At 41.7% G+C, this 19277-nt stretch overlaps 1 pseudogene across 1 annotated transcript; it reads right to left on the bottom strand.

Moving 5' to 3' along the window:
* Positions 1–1516: 1516 nt before the first annotated feature.
* On the bottom strand, positions 1517–10366 carry LOC308512300 (solute carrier family 25 member 36-like; annotated as a pseudogene). Its single transcript has 3 exons — positions 9976–10366; positions 9540–9904; positions 1517–1603 (listed from the first exon to the last, which is right to left on the bottom strand). The product of its transcript is annotated as a solute carrier family 25 member 36-like (transcript).
* Between the last annotated feature and the right edge of the window lie 8911 nt (positions 10367–19277).

Genomic DNA, 19277 nt, shown 5'->3' with positions numbered 1-19277 from the left:
AAGATTTTTTACCATCTAATTGTTCATTTTAATTTTATATATTTTGCCTTAGCAACTTTGAGATCTTAAAGCCAATTATTTTACCCAAGGTATTTTCCTTGGCAAATTATGTAACAGAGATAACTCACTGGCTTTCAGTAGCTTTAATGTTAACATATTATTTTATTTTATTTTTCTTTATAAAAACAGGAGTGCCCCCTGGGACCTGGGAGGCAACCTTGGAATGCAGTTTATTCTTATTCAAGAACTTCCCATTATCATGGAAACATTAATCTTGTTTTCCAAACCCAGCCTCTATATTTTCCTTGTGTCATTTTTACCATCTTTTGAAGAAAACCAGTCTTGGGCTTACTTCATAGCATCCATGAAGAGATGGGGCTTAGGCCAAGAGACCACCCAAAATCAAGTGGAGCACCTTTCTCTTAAACTAGCTTTTTCTCTTCATGGGTATAGAAGTCCCAGATGGAATTCCTAAATTGTGAGAAATGGCTCATCCAAATTTCAAATGACAGACTGGGAAATAAAAACATGGCAAAATGAGACTTTTAATAACACTCCTGAGAGCGGGTGTCCATTTTACAAGATCACAATAAAGGCCATGGGCAAGAGGCCTACTAATTAATGGGCTGGGGCATTTTTAGTCACCTCTGCCTCCCTATGTCTAGGGGAATTTCCTAGGACCTGTGTTATTAGCCACATATACCACTTATATTCTCTCTCCCTACCCCCTCATCCTGTTTGCTCTGGGAAATTCAGTAATGGCCTGGCAACCTACTGTTTCTTTTCTATGAAGATAAGTTAAAGGCATGCGTAATAGACTAACAATAAACAAATTAAACCAAACAAAAGAGAAAGATAAAACAACAATCAACAGACAGGCATGCATAACACATCGACAAGACTTAATAAATCAGAGTTCTTTTCATGGATCTTTCAGGTTCTACATTGCCTAGGACTTAGAGCCATATGTGGCCCAGGTCTTAGCCTGTTGTTCACAGATCTTATCATATTCTGCTCTTCATGGCATTGACTGGCATCTAAAGTCGCTTTAGCTAAAATCTTCCTGTCCCAAAGCATCATATGGTAATTTTCAGACAAACATTAAGGAGTTTTTTTATAAAAGGACTGTTCGCTCCATTTTCTTTAGTTCATGAGCCTTCCCACACCAGATGTGGAGGCTCAGGGCCCTTAGTTGTTACGGACTTTTGATCCACAATATGAAGTGGGCATAATGCAGTTTGAACAAGAAAGAGCCCACATAGTTAAAGATGACAAGGGCACTCATTTTCCTTGAGTCTTATTTAAGAGAGTACATTTTGACACCTTAATTTCTTTATCTTTGAGCATGCAAGCTAAAAATGTACAATGATGTTTTTTCCTTTACTTGAATTCTTCCCCATTAAAACCTGGCTGATTAAAAACGTCCCCATTCACTTACAGTTGCAACTTCAAAGCAGGCAGGGGCTTTGTGCGTGATGAACTTCCACCTTTCTGGTGAATTTCTACTTTTCTGTTTTCACTTGGTTTTTTTCTCAGGCAAATCTTCTCCTCCAGTCCCTGTTTGGATGCCACATGCTGCAAACTTCGCAGCGGGGTTCAGGACCTGAAGGAGGGGCCAATGCACAAATGAAAATGCTATACAAGAAATATGAATTTAAAAAGCATTGGGGGCCAGGTGGAGACCTCTTTCCTGAAGAGGCACACCGAGACCTCTGGCCTTGTCTGCTTTTTATTTATTCAAATACACATATGCCCTCTAGTAATGCATATAGGCAGATCAAAGGTAAAATTTGGTAAACAAATGTAAAGATTACCAGGTCAGGAAATCACCTTGAGCCATTGCAATCCACTCATAGGCAGCAAAATTTCAGATATCTCTCCTAGCAATTTGTTTACAGATACATCTCCTAGGACAATGGAAACTAAGCAGAAATGGGACTACATCAAAATAAAAAGCTTCCACACTGCAAAAAAAAAAAAAAAAAATCAACAAAATAACAAGAGAGCCCACTACAAGGGAGAATATATTTTTCCAGTGGTAGATCCTATAAGGGATTAATCTCCAAAATGTATAAGGAATTCATACAACTTAACAAGAGGAAGATAAAAAAAAACCCATTAAAAAATAAGCAAATGACCTAAATAGACACTTCTCAAAAGTGGACATAGGAAAGCCAACAGGCATATGAAAAAAAATTGTTCAATGTAACTAATCATCCAAGAGATGCAAATCAAAAAAACAATGAGGTATAACCTACCAGATGTCAAAATGGCTGTTGTCAACAAATCAACAAATGACATGTGCTGGTGAGGATGTGAAGAAAAGGGAACCCTCATATACTGCTGGTGGGAATGCAGACTGGTTCAGCCTCTGTGGAAAACAGTATGGAGTTTCCTCAAAAAGTTGAAATGGAACTCCCATTTGAACTCCCTAGTGACTCCACTTCTAGAAATATATCCCAAGAAGTCAGAAACACCAATCAGAAAGGATATATACACCTCTATGTTCATAGCAGCACAATTTACAATAGCTAAGATTTGGAAACAGCCAAGTGCCCATCAGCAGTTATGTGGATAAAGAAACACTGGTACATGTACACAATGGAATACTATGGGGCAGTAAAAATTATTTCTTACCATTTGCAACAGCATGAATGAACCTGGAGAGCATTATGCTAAGTGAAATAAGCCAGTCAAAGATAAGTGTCTCATTATCTCACTTATATGTGGAATCTAATGAACAAAATAAGCTGAGGAACAAAAACAGATGCAGAGACATGGAAGCATTGAACAGACTCTCAAACTTCAGAGGGAAGGCAGGGGACAGTGGGCAGATGGGACAAGATCAACCAATGAAATTGTGTGCATATACACTTAATCCACAGACACCTACAATAGCATAGGTGTTGCTATAGGGTGGGGTGGGGTGGGGGAGGGCTGTAAGACATCAAAGGGTGACAAGTAATACTTTTAACAAAGTTTTTTTTTTTTTTAAAGGAAAGAAACACTTTATAAAGTATATGGTCGTCAATACATCATGCTATATATATGAAAATAAAACCAAATCACATTGAATATAAAGTATAATTGAAAAAATTTTTTAATACAAACCATGTTCTGATAGAGCAGTCTTTTCTTTTATTCCAGGGAAATGAAGACCTTTAGCATCACACTTCAAACCTGAAGATTTTGTCTATTAAAAAAGACCTTTCATGCCCTAACTGGTGTGGCTCAGTGGATAGAGCATTGGCCTGGGGACTAAAGGGTCCCAGGTGCGATTCCAGTCAAGGGCATATACCTTGGTTGCAGGCACATACTCAGTAGGGAGTGTGCAGGAGGCAGCTGATCGATGTTTCTCTCGCATCGATGTTTCTAACTCTCTATCCCTCTCTGTTGCTCTCTGTAAAAAATCAATAAAATATATATTTTTTAAAAGGCCTTTCAGAGGCTGAATGTGACTGAGATGGTGACTAGAAAAGACATTGGAGGGGGTCAGAGGCTGGAAGAAGGGGTTCCCCTGTGTCTGTGCCATACAAACATCCTTGAAGCAAGAGACAGTTCTCAGCCACCATTAGCCTCTATGACTAGCCAACATCATTTTTTTTAATCTTAACTTTTTATTGCCAAACTACCATGACCTCCCATATTTGTCAGAATTATTCCGCTGAGGTTAACCACCTGTCCAACCTGCATCTGTGGCCCTCATACACCTAGCTTTCTCTGGGCTTCTGATAAGGGTTAGCTAGCTAGATTATTTAGGCAGACAGGAAGGGGGATGGTCCTGAGAGGATGAAGTTATTCCTGACCTGAGCAATGAAAACATCCATAAACCAAGAACAGAGGTATTTCTGGCCTGAGAATTAAAGCAGCCATAATGAAGATCAAAAGCAGCCCTGACCTGAGAAGGTGGGAGAGCCATAAGGGGTAATAAAACATCTCCAGCCAGGACAACTGAGAGAGAGCTATAAGGGAAATCAAAAGCAAATCCAACCTGAACAGATAAGATAACCAAAAGGATGAGAAGTGTGGATGTGGTGGTCATAGGAACTGATTACTAGGCTAGGGTTTCAGGGTTGGAAAGACTCAATAAAGGAAAGAGTGGTCTCCTGAATATAGAATATCTTAAAGAGAGCACTAGCCACCCTCCTTAGGGACCCCTCTGACTCCCCATGTTAGGAGAGACAGTCTTAGGATTAGTAACTTGGAATTAGAAGTTTCAGAAGTAGTACCTGCTTGCAATAAAGTTTCTGTACCTCTCACTTATCATCTTTTGTTCATGGCTTCATTCTTCGAATCCATCTGACAAGAACCCAGGAAATAACCCTTGTACCCTGCCCATCAAAAACCCAAATCAGTTATATTTGAAAGAAAAGGTGTGGTTCTGGAGGGCATGGACCATTTTCTTCCTGTAGTTGGTATAGAATAAGCTCCAGGGTGCTCAGCATCTGTTAAAGATGCAAAACCAGCAATGTTGCCACATTCTCTTCCAGGACACACAAGCCTAAATAATACTAAAGGGAGCAATTCAACAAGAGGATATAACTCTGGTAAACATATATGAACCCAATGCAAGAGCACCCATATATATATTAAAAAAAAAAAAAAAAAAAAAACTTCTGGAAGATATCAAGACAGCAATACAATCATAGTAGGGGACTTTAATACCCCATTGACACCACTGGGTAAATCTTCTAAACAAAAAATTAGCAAAGAAACAGCAATCCTAAATGACTCACTAGATCAGATGGATTTAATTGAAATAATCAGAACATTTCATCCCAAAGCTACAGAATATACATTCTTCTCAAGTGCACAGGGGACCTTTTCAAAGATGGACCACATATTAGGACACAGGCAAAGTCTCTTTAAATTCAAGAAGATATAAATCATATCAAGCATCTTCTCAGATCACAGTGGCATAAAATTACAAATCAACTACATAAAAAACAATGAAAAAAATCAAACACTTGGAGGTTAAATAGCATGCTATTAAACAAAGCTTGTGTTACCAAAGAGATCAAAATAGAAATAAAAAGCATCCTGGTAACAAATGACAATGAAAATACAACAATCCAAAATCTATGGGACACAGTGAAAGTCCTGAGAGGGAAGTTCATAGCTCTACGGGCCTACCTCAAAAAAAAAATATATATATATAGTAATAAATAATCTAGCCCTATGACTTAAAGAATTAGAAATAGAGCAACAAGAAAAGCCCAGAGTGAGCAGAAGGAGAGAAACCCTATATAATAAAAGCCTAATATGCTAATCAACTGAACAACCAAATGATCCTATGAAAGACCAGTCGCTGTAACATGCACTGACCACCAAGGGGCAGATACTCAATGCAGGAGCTGGCCCCAGCCCACATGCTCCAGGCCAGCCAAGGCAGGTGCTAGCAGGGGCCCCCCAATCACCCTGAAGATCACCCCACAGAGGGTGGCAATGGCGGAGGGAGGGCAGGACTGGCAAGGGGGTGGTGCCAGGCCAACCAAGGCAGGTGCCAGCAGGCATGCCCTGATCACCCCATCAGTTGCCCCACAGATTGGCCATGATCACCAGCCAGGCCTAAGGACCCTACCCATGCACAAATTTTATGTACTGGGCCTCTAGTAATAAATATCAGAAGAGAAATAAATGACGTAGATATCAAAAAAATACAAAAGAGCAATAAAACCAAGAGCTACTTCTTTGAAAGGATAAACAAGATTGATGAACATCTAGCCAGGCTCACTAAGAAAGAAAGAGGACCCAAATTAACAAAATCAGAAATGAAAGAGGTGAAGTAGTAATTGACCCACAAAAATGCAAAGGATTGTAAAAAAAAAAAAAAAAAAAGATTATATATATGTTATAAACAACTCTACTCCAACAAACTGGACAACCTAGACAAAATAGACATATTCTTATAAAATACAAGCTTCCAAAACTCAATCAGGAAGAATAAAAAAACCTGAATAGGCCAATAACTACCAACGAAATTGAAGCAGTAATCAAGGAACTTCTAGCAAAGCCTAGTCTGACGGCTTCACAAGGGAGTTTTCTCAAACATTCACAGAAGAACTAAAACCTATCTTCTTATTTCAAAAAATTTAAGAGGAATAAACACAAGTTCTTTCTATGAAGCCAGCATTACCATGATCCCAAAATCAGATAAATATACCACAAAGTAAGAGAATTACAGGCCAATAACCCTGATGAACATGTATGCTAAAATCCCGAACAAAATTCTAGCAAATCAGATCCAGCATTACATTATAAAGATCATATAACATGACCAAGTGGGATTTATTCCAGGGATGCAAGGCTGGTACAATATCAATAAAAGTGATACATCACTTATAAATAAATTATAATGAACAACATAAACCAGTGAACAAAAACAGAGGCAGAGAAGCATCAATCAGATGTTCAAACCTCAGAAGGAAGATAGGGGAGGGTGGGGATTAGGGAAGAGCAACCAAAGGACTTGTATGCATGCATATAAGCATAACTAATGGACACAGACACCAGGGGAGTGAGGGCATGAGCAGTGAGGAGGTGGCAATAAGGAGATAAGGACACATATGTAATACCTTAATCAATAAAGAAAGGGAAAATTAAAAAAAAAACAAATTGAGAGACAAAAATCACATAATCATACCAATTGATGCAGGAAAAAACATTTGACAAAATCTGACATCATTTCTTAATAAAAACTCTCAGCAATGTGTCAATAGCGGAATCATAGCTCAACATAATAAAAGCTTTATATGACAAACCGACAGCCAACATCATACTCAATGGGCAAAAGCTAAAATCATTTCCCCTAAGAACAGGAACAAGACAAAGATGCCCACATTCACCACTCCTGTTCGACATAGTAGTAGAAGTGTAAGTCATAGTGATCAGAGAAGAAGAAGAAATAAAATGCATCCAAATGGGAAAAAAAGAGGTAAAGCTGTCATTATTCACAGATGACATGATATTGTACATAGAAAACCCTAAATACTCCATCAAAAATCTACTACACTTAATAAAAGAATTTGGCAATGTATCAGAATACAAAATTAACTCCCAGAAATCTATGTATTTTTATATATATATATATATACACCAATAATGAACTCGCAGAAAAAGAAACTAAAAATTAAAAAATCCTATTTACAAAAAAAAAAAAAAAAGATACCTAGGACTAAACTAAGGCGGTAAAAGACCTATACTTGAAAAAACTACAGGACATTGAAAGAAGGAATAGAGAAAGATATAAACAAATGGAAGGATATATTGTGTTCATGCACTAGTAGAACCAACATCATTAAAATGTCCATACTACCCAAAGCAATCTATAGATTTAATGCAATCCCCATTAAAATACCAATGAAATATTTCACAGACCTGGAACAAACTCTCCAAAAATTCATCTGGGATAAACAAAACAAACAAACAAAAAAACCAGAATAGCTTCAGCAATCCTGAGAAAGAAGAACAAAGTTAGAGGGATTAAAATATCAGATATCAAGCTATATTACAAAGCCACTGTACTCAAAACTGCCAGGTACTGGCACAAGAACAGACATTTAGACCAGTGGAACAGAACAGAGAACCCAGAAATCAACCAAGTCATTATGCTCAATTAATATTTTACAAAGGAGGCAAGAACATACAATGGAGTCAAGACAGTCTCTTCAATAAATGGTGTTGGGAAAATTGAACAGATACATGCAAAAGAATGAAACTATCCCCCAACGTATAATGTACACAAAAATAAACTCAAAATGAATAAAGGACTTAAATATAAGACAGGAAACCAAAAAGAGACTTAGAAGAATCCATAGGCAGCAAAATATCAGACTTATGTTTTAGCAATATCTTTATTAATAATAGCACCCAGGGCAATTAAAACTAAAGAGAAAATAAACAATTGGGACTACAGCAAAATAAAAAGCTTCTGCACACACAAAAAAAGAAGAAACCATCAACAATACAAAAAGAAAGCCCACTACATGGGAGAACATATTTGCCAATGTTATCTCTGATAAAGGTTTAATCTCCAACATTTACAGGGAACTCATGAAACTCAACAACTCTAATTTAGATTAGACTCTAAACTCTAAACTCTAATTTAGATTAGAAATTTAATCAAAAAAGGGGCAAAGGACCTAAATAAACACTTTTTGAAAGAGGACATACAGAAGGCCAAGAGACATATGAAAACATGCTCATTGTCATCTGAGAGATGCAAATCAAAAGGACAATGAGGTACCACCTCACACCTGCACCTGTCAGAATGGTTATCATCAACAAATCAAAAAACAGCAAAGCTGGGGAGGATGTGGAGAAAAAGGAACCCTTCTGCACTGCTGGTGGGAATGCAGACTGGTGCAGCCACCGTGGAAAACAGTATGAAGTTTCCTAAAAAACTAAAAATGGAACTTCCATCTGACCCAGTAACCCCACTTCTAGGAATATATCCCAAGAAATCAGAAAGACCAATCAAAAAGAATATAGCACCCCTATGTTCATAGTAGCACTATTTACAAGAGCTAAGATTTAGAAACAACTTAAGTGCTCATCAGAAGATGAGTGGATTAGAAAACTGGTTCATCTACACAATGGAATACTGCTATGAAAAGGAAGGAACTTCTACCATTTGCAACAGCATGGATGGACCTGGAGAGCATTATGCTACCCAAAATAAGCCAGTTTCAGAAAGATAAATATCTCATGATCTCACTCATTTGTGGAATACAATGAACAAGTAAACTGGTGAACAAAAATAAGTCCAGAGACAGAGAAGCATCAAAAAGACTGTCCAACCTTAGAGGAAAGGTGTGTGTGTAGCAACCAAAAGACTTGTATGCATGTATATTAGCATAACCAATGGATATTCACACTGGGGCAGTGGGGTCTTGTCCTGGGGAGTGGAAGTAGCTAGGCGGTGTCAATGGGGGGAAAGGAGAACAATGTAATACTTTAAACAATAAAAAAATAAAGTATTAGAGATGTCTAGCCATTTTTTAAAACAAATTTTTATTTCCACTTACCTTCCCAAACTCTAGCTTATGGTAACCACTACTTTTTGTCTCTATAAATTTGACTATTCTATGAGCCTCCTTATAAGTAAAATCATATAATAAATATTTTTTGTGTCTGGCTTATTTCACCTAGTATACAGTTAACCCTTGGACAACATGGTTTGACTTGCATAGATCTGCTTATATACAAATATCTTTTAATATGTACAATACTACAAATGTATTTTTCTTCTTTCTGGTTTTATTTACATGCTCTTTTCTCTATTTTACTTTATTATAAAAAATACTAGAGGCCCAGTGCACAAAATTCATGCATGGGAGGGGGTTTCCCCTTAGCCCAGCCTTCAGTCTCTCACAATCCGGGACCGCTGGCTCCTAACTGCTCACCTGCATGTTGGCCTGATCACCCCTAACTGTGCCCCTGCCAGTCTGGTCACCCCCAACTGTCCCCCCTTGCTGACATGGTCATCCCCAACTGCCCCCCTTTGCTGGCCTGGTCACCCCTAACTGTCACCCCCCTACCCACCCTTGGCCTGTAGCACAAGTTTTCAAGGTGTCAGCAGCCAGCATCATTCCCACAAAATGTGATGCTTCTTTTACAGACTCTTCATCATTTTGCATTGTTGAAGCAATCTTATATTCCAGTAATTTTTGCTTAATCCTTTCATAAATAACAAAACGGATAACTCTCTGATATTCCAGCATATGAAGCATACATACTCCTATAAAATCCTCTAAGTCTGTCTGATACACATTAGAAACACATTGAAAGGTGCCCATTTTCCTTTCCCCATGGTTTCTTGCCTCAAGTTGTAATCAAGTCTTTATAAGCCAAATAGGGTTGGTTGCAGTAATTGAGGTAAAACGAGGTTTGTTAGTCCATATTTCTACAGGAAGTGGCCTGCAGATGGGAAGCATGAGATGATATGATCTTAGACTTTTCTCAGGAGAAATGTACGGTAAATGCCTGCCATTGCAGCTGAAATCATGTGTGCCTGGGTAGAATCAAGATCAAATACATCATTTAATTTTTTCTTGCAGTTTGAATAAGCACTAAATATATTGCTCTGGAGGAGCCACTTCCACTAAATTCAGGCCTAATCCTCTAAACATAGAACAAGACCCTTCTTTCTCCAAGATCACCTTCAGGCAATGAAGCAGTCAAGGAGACATTAATCGGTGGACACTGGCTCCAGCAATGGTGTTCAGCTGAACTTCAGAGATATCAGGCGTCAGAAAATATGACTGTAGCCATGTTTTTACAACTTCCAGTGGGCATGTCAGAGTAGCTCCCAGGGTCCACCATATCTCCTGACAAACAGATGAGCCAGCATATCCCTCTGGCTCATTCTCTCTCCCACATGTCCTCCTGGCGCTAAGGTGGAAAGCAGACCCAGACTACTGCAAAGGCTGCGAGGGCACTGAAACTGCACAATGACTCAAGGTGACCACGAAAAGCTGGCAGAGGCACATTTGCAGAAAGTTGCCAGTGGCTCCTCCCAGCAGCCAGGAGTGGTGCCATCTCCTGCTCTAGCCAGGTGCTTATGACAGGGCTGGAGAGCAAGTGAGAGGGCTGGGGGCTCAAGTTGTACTTCTTAATCCCTTCACCTCTTCACCCAAACCCCTAACCCAGCCCACTCTTTATGCTTGAGTCTGCTTCAGCAACATGTATATTTTGATTTATGGATGATAGCCATTCTGACAGATCTGATGCAACATCTCATAATGGTTCTAATTTGCTTCAGTTTATGATAATTAGTGTATCTTTTCATATGTCTACTAGAGGCCCGGTGCACGAATTTGTGCATAGGTGGGGTTCCTCGGCCTGGCCAGCCATCAGGCAGATTGAGGCCGTCTCACCAGTCCTGATTGGGGCCCACTGGGGCCCAGCCAGCCAGAAGGGAGAGACTACAGGAGGATGGCTGGCCCAGGGAGGTAGGCTGTGGGAGCACAACAACCAACAGGAAGCAGCTCCTGCATTGAGATTAACTTAACTTTTTATCAGTGAGCATCAGTCATTCAGTCAAGCAGTCCTACTGGTGGCTTAGGCTTTATATATATAGACTAGTGGCTGGTGTACGAAATTTGTGCACAAGGAAAGGTGTGCCTCAGCCCGGCCTGCACCCTCTTCAATCAGGGACGCCTTAAGGGATATCCGACTGCCAGTTTAGGCCCAATCCTTCAGGGCAGTTGGAAATCCCTCTCACAATCCAGGACGATTGTCCCTAACTGCTTCTGCCTGCCAACTTGATCACCCCTAACCACTCCCCGGCTGGCCTGATTGATGCCTAACTGCTCCCCTGCAATCCTGATTGCCTTCAACTGCCCTCTCCTGCTGACCTGATCATCCACAACTGCTCTCCCCTGCTGGCCTGATTGTACACAACTGCCCTCCCCTGCAGGCCTGGTCCCCCCAAGCTGCCCTCCTCTGCAGGCCTGGTCACCCCCAACTGCCCTCCTCTGCCAGCCTGATAACCCCAACTGCCCTCCCCTGCAAGCCTGGTCCTCCTCAAACTGCCCTCCTCTGCAGGCCTGATCACCTCCAACTGCCCTTCCCTGCTGGCTATCTTGTGGCAGCAATCTTGTGATGTCATTACATGAGGTCATCACCCCACCTAGGCTTTTATTATATAATAGAGGCCCAGTGCACAAAACGTTGTGCACTCGGGGGGGAGGGGTCCCTCAGCCAGGCCTGTGCCCTCTCACAGTCTGGGACTCCTCAGGGGTGACCACCTTCTGGCTTAGGCCCACTCCCCAGGGGATTGGGCCTAAGATGGCAATCAGACATCCCTCTGACAGCCCAGCAACCCTCGGGGGATGTCCACTTGCCAGTGGGGAGAAGGCCTAAACTGCAGTTGGACATCCTTAGCGCTGCTGAGGAGGCAGGAGAGGCTCCCACCACTACCGCTGCACTGGCAGCCATCAGCCTGGCTTGTGGCTGAGCAGAGCTCCCCCTGTGAGAGTACACTGACCACCAGAGGGCAGTTCCTGCATTGAGTTTCTGCCCCCTGGTGATCAGTGTGTGTCATAGTGACCAGTCATTCCCAGTCTTTCTGCTGTTAGGGTCAGTTTGCATATTACCCTTTTACTATATAGGATAGAGGCCTGGTGCATGGTGGGGGCTGGGTGGTTTGCCCTGAAGGGTGATCCTGATCAGGGTGGGTGTCCCGCTTGGGTGCCTGGCCAGCCTGGATGAGGGACTGATGGCTGTGTGCAGCTGGTCACACCCCCTTCAGGGTGGGGGTCCCCACTGGGGTGCCTGGCCAGTCTGGGTGAGGGGCTGAGGGCCATTTTCAGGCTGGCGGGCGACTGAAGCTCCCAGCCTCTCTTTTTTTTTTCTGGGATTTATTTACCGTCTATAGCTGTCACTGGAGCTGAAAGCTGGCTCCAACTCTGAGGCTGTGGCTGGCTGAATGCAGGTATCTGGGTTTGTTTAGCTTCTATAATTGCAACATTGTTGCATCTGGAGCTTAGAGCTGGGCTGCGGCAGGCGGGGAACCTTGGCTTCCTCTATCACTGGAGCAAGCAAGCCCCATGTTCACTTCAGCTGTGTGGCTGCCACCACCCCCGCCATCTTGGTTGGCATTTAATTTGAATATCTCCATGATTAGCCAATGGGAAGGGTAGCGAAGTTACAGTTAATTACCATGTTTCTCTATTATTAGATAGGATTACAGAAAAAACTTGCTTCATTAGACCTGCTTTCTTTTTTTCTTTTCTTTTTTTTTTAATTTATTGCTTAAAGTATTACAAAGGGTATTACATATGTGTCCATTTTATCCCCCTGCCCTAGACAGTCCCCTAGCCTCCCCTATTCCCCAATGTCTTATGTCCACTGGTTATGCTTATATGCATGCATACAAGTCCTTTAGTTGATCTCTTACCCCCCTACCTCCTGACCCCAACCCTCCCCGGCCTTCCCGCTGCAGTTTGACAATCTGTTTGAGGCAGCTCGGCCTCCATATCTATTATTGTTCAAAAGTTTATAATGGTCTCTATTATCCATGAATGAGTGAGATCATGTGGTATTTTTCCTTCATTGACTGGCTTATTTCACTTAGCATAATGCTCTCCAGTTCCATCCATGATGTGGCAAATGGTAAGAGTTCCTTCCTTTTTAGAGCAGCATAGTATTCCATCATGTAGATGTACCACAGTTTTCTAATCCATTCATCTACTGATGGGCACTTAGGCTGTTTCCAGATCTTAGCTATGGTGAATTGTGCTGCTATGAACATAGGGGTGCATATATCCTTTCTGATTGGTGTTTCTGCTTTCTTGGGATATATTCCTAGAAGTGGGATCACAGGGTCAAATGGGAGTTCCATTTTCCGTTTTTTAAGGAAACTCCATACTGTCTTCCATAGTGGCTGCACCAGTCTGCATTCCCACCAGCAGTGCACAAGTGTTCCTTTTTCTCCACATCCTCTCCAGCACTTGTCGTTTGTTGATTTATTGATGATAGCCAGTCTGACAGGTGTGAGATGGTACCTCATTGTTGTTTTGATTTGCATCTCTCGGATGATTAGTCACTTTGAGCATGTTTTCATATGTCTCTTGGCTTTCTGAATGTCCTCTTTTGAAAGGTGTCTATTTAGGTCCTTTGCCCATTTCTTGATTGGATTGTTTATCTTCCTTTTGTTGAGTTGTATGAGTTCCCTATAAATTTTGGAGATTAGGCCCTTATCAGATATGACATTGGCAAATATGTTTTCCCAAACAGTGGGTTTTCTCATTGTTTTGTTGATGGTTTCTTTTGCTGAGCAGAAGCTTTTAATTTGGATGTAGTCACATTTGTTCATTTTCTCTTTAGTTTCAAGTGCCCTAGGAGCTGTATCAGTGAAGAAATTGCTTCGGCATATGTCTGAGATTTTGTTGCCTTTGGATTCTTCTAGAATTTTTATGGTTTCCTGTCGTACATTTAAGTCCTTTATCCATTTTGAGTTTATTTTTGTGTATGGTGTAAGTTGGTGGTCTAGTTTCATTTTCTTGCATGTATCTGTCCAATTTTCCCAACACCATTTATTGAAGAGACTATCTTGGCTCCATTGTATGTTCTTGCCTCCTTTGTCAAATATTAATTGAGCATATTGGTTCGGGCCGATTTCTGGGCTCTCTATTCTATTCCATTGATCTATATGCCTATTCTTGTGCCATTACCAGGCAGTTTAGGGAACAGTGGCTTTGTAATACAGCTTGATATCTGGTATTGAGATCCCACCTACTTTGTTCTTTTTCAGGATTGCTGTAGCTATTCGAGGTCTTTTTTTATTCCAGATGAATTTTTGGAGAGTTCATTCTAGATCTCTGAAGTATGCCATTAGTATTTGAATGGGAAGTGCGTTGAATTTATAGATTGCTTTAGGTAGTATGGACATTTTAATGATGTTGATTCTACCAATCCATGAACACGGTATGTTCTTCCATCTATTTATGTCTTCCTCTATATCTTTTTTCAACATCCTGTAGTTTTCTGAGTAGAGGTCTTCTACCTCTTTAGTTAAGTTTATTCCTAGGTAGCTTAATTTTTTTGGTGTGATGGTAAATGGGATTGTTTTTATAATCTCTCTTTCTGAAAGTTCACTATTGGTGTATAGAAATGCCTCAGATTTCTTGGGGTTAATTTTGTATCCTGCTACATTGCCAAATTCATGTATTAAGTCTAGTAGCTTTTTGATGGAGTCTCTAGGGTTTTGTATGTATAATATCATGTCGTCTGCAAATAAGGACAGTTTTACTTCCTCTTTTCCAATTTGGATGCCTTTTATTTCTTCTTCTTGCCGAATTGCAATGGCTAACACTTCCGGTACTATGTTGAACAGGAGTGGTGAGAGGGGGCATCCCTGTCTTGTTCCTGTTCTTAGGGGAAATGGTGTTAGTTTTTGTCCATTGAGTATGATGTTGGCTGTGGGCCTGTCATATATGGCTTTTATTATGTTGAGGTATGATCCTTCTACTCCCACCTTGCTGAGAGCTTTTATCAAAACCGGGTGTTGAATTTTGTCAAATGCCTTTTCTGCATCAATTGATATGACCATGTGGTTTTTTCTTTCAACTTTTTTTTGTGATGTATCACGTTTATTGATTTGCGGATATTGTACCATCCTTGCATCCCTGGGATAAATCCTACTTGGTCATGGTGTATGATCTTTCTGATGTACTGCTGGATCCGATTTGCTAAGATTTTGTTGAGGATTTTGGCATCTATGTTCATGAGGGATATTGGCCTGTAATTCTCTTTCATTGTGTTGTCTTTACCTGGTTTTCGTATTAGGGTGATGCTGGCTTCATAGACTGCGCTTGGAAGTGTTCCTTCCTCTTGAATTTTTTGTAGTAGTCTGAGGAGGATAGGTTTTAGGTCTTCCTTGAATAGTTGGTAAAACTCCCCTGTGAAGCCGTCTGGTCCTGGGCTTTTGTTTGCTGGAAGCTTTTTGATGACTGCTTCAATTTCTTCCATAGTTATTGGCCTGTTGAGATTTTTAGATTCTTACTGATTGAGTTTTGGAATGTTGTATTTTTCTAGGAATTTGTCCATTTCCTCCAGGTTGTCTAGTTTGTTGGAGTAGAGCTGTCCATAGTATTTTTTAACAATCATTTGTGTTTCTGTGGGGTCTGTTGTTATTTCCCCTCTATCGTTTCTGATTTTGTTTATTTGGGTCCTCTCTCTTTGCTTTTTGGTGAGTCTGGCTAGAGGTTTGTCAATCTTGTTTATCCTTTCAAAGAACCAGGCCTGCTTTCTGATATAGCTAAACTTTTTCCAACCCAGTGAAGCACCCCAACTTCTCTTTCAGGTAATTGTCAGCAGCACAGCAGTAAATATAAACACAAAGCAGATTATTATTATAGATCACATAGAGAAAACAAAGGGTAAATTATGTCACTGTAGCAATGTTTGACTATATTCTGCAGTCATAAACTTGAAGTCATTTTCAAGGCCCACCATTTCTTACTTCTTTTCAGTCGGGTCAAGTTTCTAAGCTTTTTAAATCCCTATTTTCTGGCTAATGAAAAGGAAATAGGATTCCACTGAGTCTCCTACTTACCTGCTCCAGGACTTCTGAGAGGATCAAATGAGATGAGCCACAGAAAAATGTTTCACAGACATTTGTTAAAGTGTGAAATGTTTGCACCTGGGTATAAAGCAAGTCACGTTCCTGGGCTGATGGAATCTGCAAAGAGGCTAATCTCTAGCCTGAGGAAGCTGAGTGCTGCTATGTGACCTCATTACTCGGCACTCACAGTCACCATTTCTGAGTTGGCTGGGCTGTGGGCCGCATTTTGTGCCATGGGGTGTCAGCAGTGTCAGGTGCAATCTGGTGGGATGTCACTTCAGGGTGATGGTGGGGCCCATGTCTCACTTGGGTAAAGTGAGTGTTGCTTTGTGGGCCCAGGTCTGTGGTGCTGTTTATTGTTAAACTTGCGGCCTGGTGCACGAAATTCATGTACTGGGGGTGTCTCTCAGCCCAGCCTGCCCCCTCTCACATACTGGAGGCCCTTAGGGGATGCCCTACTGACAGCTTAGGCCCACTCCCTGCTTCCTTTGGGGAGGGGGCCTAAGCCGCAGTCTGGCCTCCCTTTGTGAGAGGCAACTGGGCTGATCAGGAGAAGGCACCAGCCCCATCACCCCACTGCTGCAGCCACTGCCAGTCACCACATCCACCAAGATGTTTTCATCAACACAGACTCCAGTCCCTTCACCATGAAAAAATGACAACTTTCTTTAGGCATTTTCAAGATGTGTCTTTCATAGGATATGACCTTTCTTTCTTTCTTTCTTTCTTTCTTTCTTTCTTTCTTTCTTTCTTTCTTTCTTCCTTCCTTTCTTTCTCCTTCCTTCCTTCCTTCCTTCCTTCCTTCCTTCCTTCCTTCCTTCCTTCCTTCCTTCCTTTTTTATCCTCACCTGAGGATATGTTTCCATTGATTTTTAGAGAATGTGGAAGAGAAAGGGAAAGACAGAGAGAAACATCAAAATGAGAGGAACACTTTGATTGGTTGCCTCCTGCATGAGCCCTGACCTGGGCCCCTGCCAGAGAGGAGCCTGCAACCTAGGTACATGCTCTTGGTTAGAATTAAACCTACCCTGCAGTCAGCAGGCTAAGACATTATCCACTGAGCCAAATGAGCTAGAGCAGGATATGACATTTTTTAGCCCTCCAGTAGTGGACCTTCATTTTTTTTGACAGGAGTGTGGTAAAAAATCCTAGGTCACCTTTTTGGATTCTTACTAACCAAATTACTAAGAATATTACCAGCAGCATACAGGGAGTTTAGCCAATGAGCGGTCAGAAAAGGTGTTTTCTCTGTAGTTCACACCGATTGCAGGCTCAGCTCCCTGCCCAGGCCTGACGCCTCAGCCAGAGGCGTCGACCCCCATCACCCTTCAATCACCGATCGCCTGATCAGCCCCTCACCCAAGCCTGATGCAGGCGACCCCCCAGACCCTTCTGATTGCTGGCTCTGCCCCCCGCCCAGGTCTGACGCCTCTGGCCCAGGCTTCAGGTCTGGGCAGGGGACCTCCATCTGCCCTGATCACTGGCTCCACCCCCTTCCCAGTTCTGACACCTCTGGCTGAGGTTTTAGGCTTGGGCAGGGGCCCCTCCGCAGCTCCGATGGCCAGCTCCACCCCTGTCCAGGAGTTCCCTGGCTCAGGCCCTTCCTAGCCTGCACAGGGCCCACCTCAGAGTGACCTGGATGCCAGTGATGTTCCCAGGACCCATACCACTGGGCGCCTATGTATGCAAATTAACTGACATTTTTATTGGGCTAATTTGCATACTCATCCAATAGGCTGGTGAGTGTAGCGGAGTGATGCCAATTTACATGTTTCTCTTTTATTAGTGTAGATGGCCTGTTGCTAGGGAGAGGAAACTGGGCATTGCTACTTGATGTCATTACCCAGTGCCACAGGCGCTATTTCCAGGCTGGGCTGGGGCTGGGCCGCATTTTGCACCATGGGGTCTCAGCAGCATTGGCTGTGATTTGGTGGGCTGGTTCTCCAGAGTGGTGGTGGGGCCTGTGTCCCAGTTGGGAGAAGCTGAGTGTTGCCTTATCAGTGCCATGTCTTTGCTGCTGTTTCTCTTTAAGTGGCCAGTGCGTGTCACGGCAGCTCCTGTGTTGAGCGTCTGCTCCCTGGTGGTCAATGTGCATCATTGCAACTGGTCAGTCAGATACTTAGCATATTAGCCTTTTATATATATAGACTACAGACCTGGTGCAAAAATTTGTGCATGAGTGGGGTCTGGCCGGCCTGCTCCAATGGGGGCCAATTGGTGGGAAGTAGAGGGGGCATGGGAGGTTGCAGGGTATTTGAATCAGGGCCCTGATCAGGCCGGTTGGCCACCATAGTGCCTGTCATAGTGACCAGTTGTTCTGGTCATTCTGGTCATTCTGTTCTTCTGGTCACTTGGGTTTTATATATATAGATATATATAAATTATTTGTGTCCTCTCTGGAGAGTTGTCTGTTTAGCTCCTCTGCCTAATTTTAAATTAGATTGTTTGGGCCTTTTTCAGGGTTGAGTTGTATGAGTTATTTATCAGTTTTGGAATTAAGTTCTTAAATAGAGGTAATATGCAAACTAACCCTCATGCCTTCACAAGATGGCTGCCTATGACCAAGCCAGCAGCGGGGTTAGTGAGGGATGACCAAATGACTGAGCAGTAGGCTGCATGCTATTTTGATGCCAGGATCATGCTGTTTTGATTATTATATCCTTATAGGGTAGTTTCATATTTGAGACTATTTTAGTCTTTTTTGACTCCATTTTTTAAAAGTATTTGTTGTAGTTTTGTGAAATATGCCATTGGTATTTTCATAGGGACATCACTGAATCATAGTTTGTTTTTGAGTCAGGAGCAGAAATAGAATATTTCGAACTAGCTATTAGTCATAAGAAATAATTATGAGAAGTATTAATCATGCTCTGTTAACTGTGATTGTTTGGTTCTGATTAAAGGAGGCACATTCTAATCTGGCTGGAGTCATACAGGAGCTCACCTGAAAATGTTTCCACCCTCAGGAGCTGAATATTATCATGGAAAGATTAACAACCTTGTTGAGGAAAGGAAACAATGGAGTCCCTGATGCCCCCTGCCTTTTGAAAACCCCCAGGCCACATTACCCACATTGCTTGTAATTTGTAACCATTTTACCTATTCTTATCCCTTTTGCCCACATTCCCATGTAATCTTTGTCCTTGTAGCCAATATAAACAATGGACTTATGGAGGGCTGAAGGAAGGATTCCGAGCAGATTTTTGTG

This window comes from Myotis nattereri (assembly GCF_964212035.1).
Source record: "Myotis nattereri genome assembly, chromosome: Y".
Lineage (NCBI taxonomy): Eukaryota > Metazoa > Chordata > Mammalia > Chiroptera > Vespertilionidae > Myotis > Myotis nattereri.
This window is presented reverse-complemented; position numbering and strand designations above follow the sequence as displayed.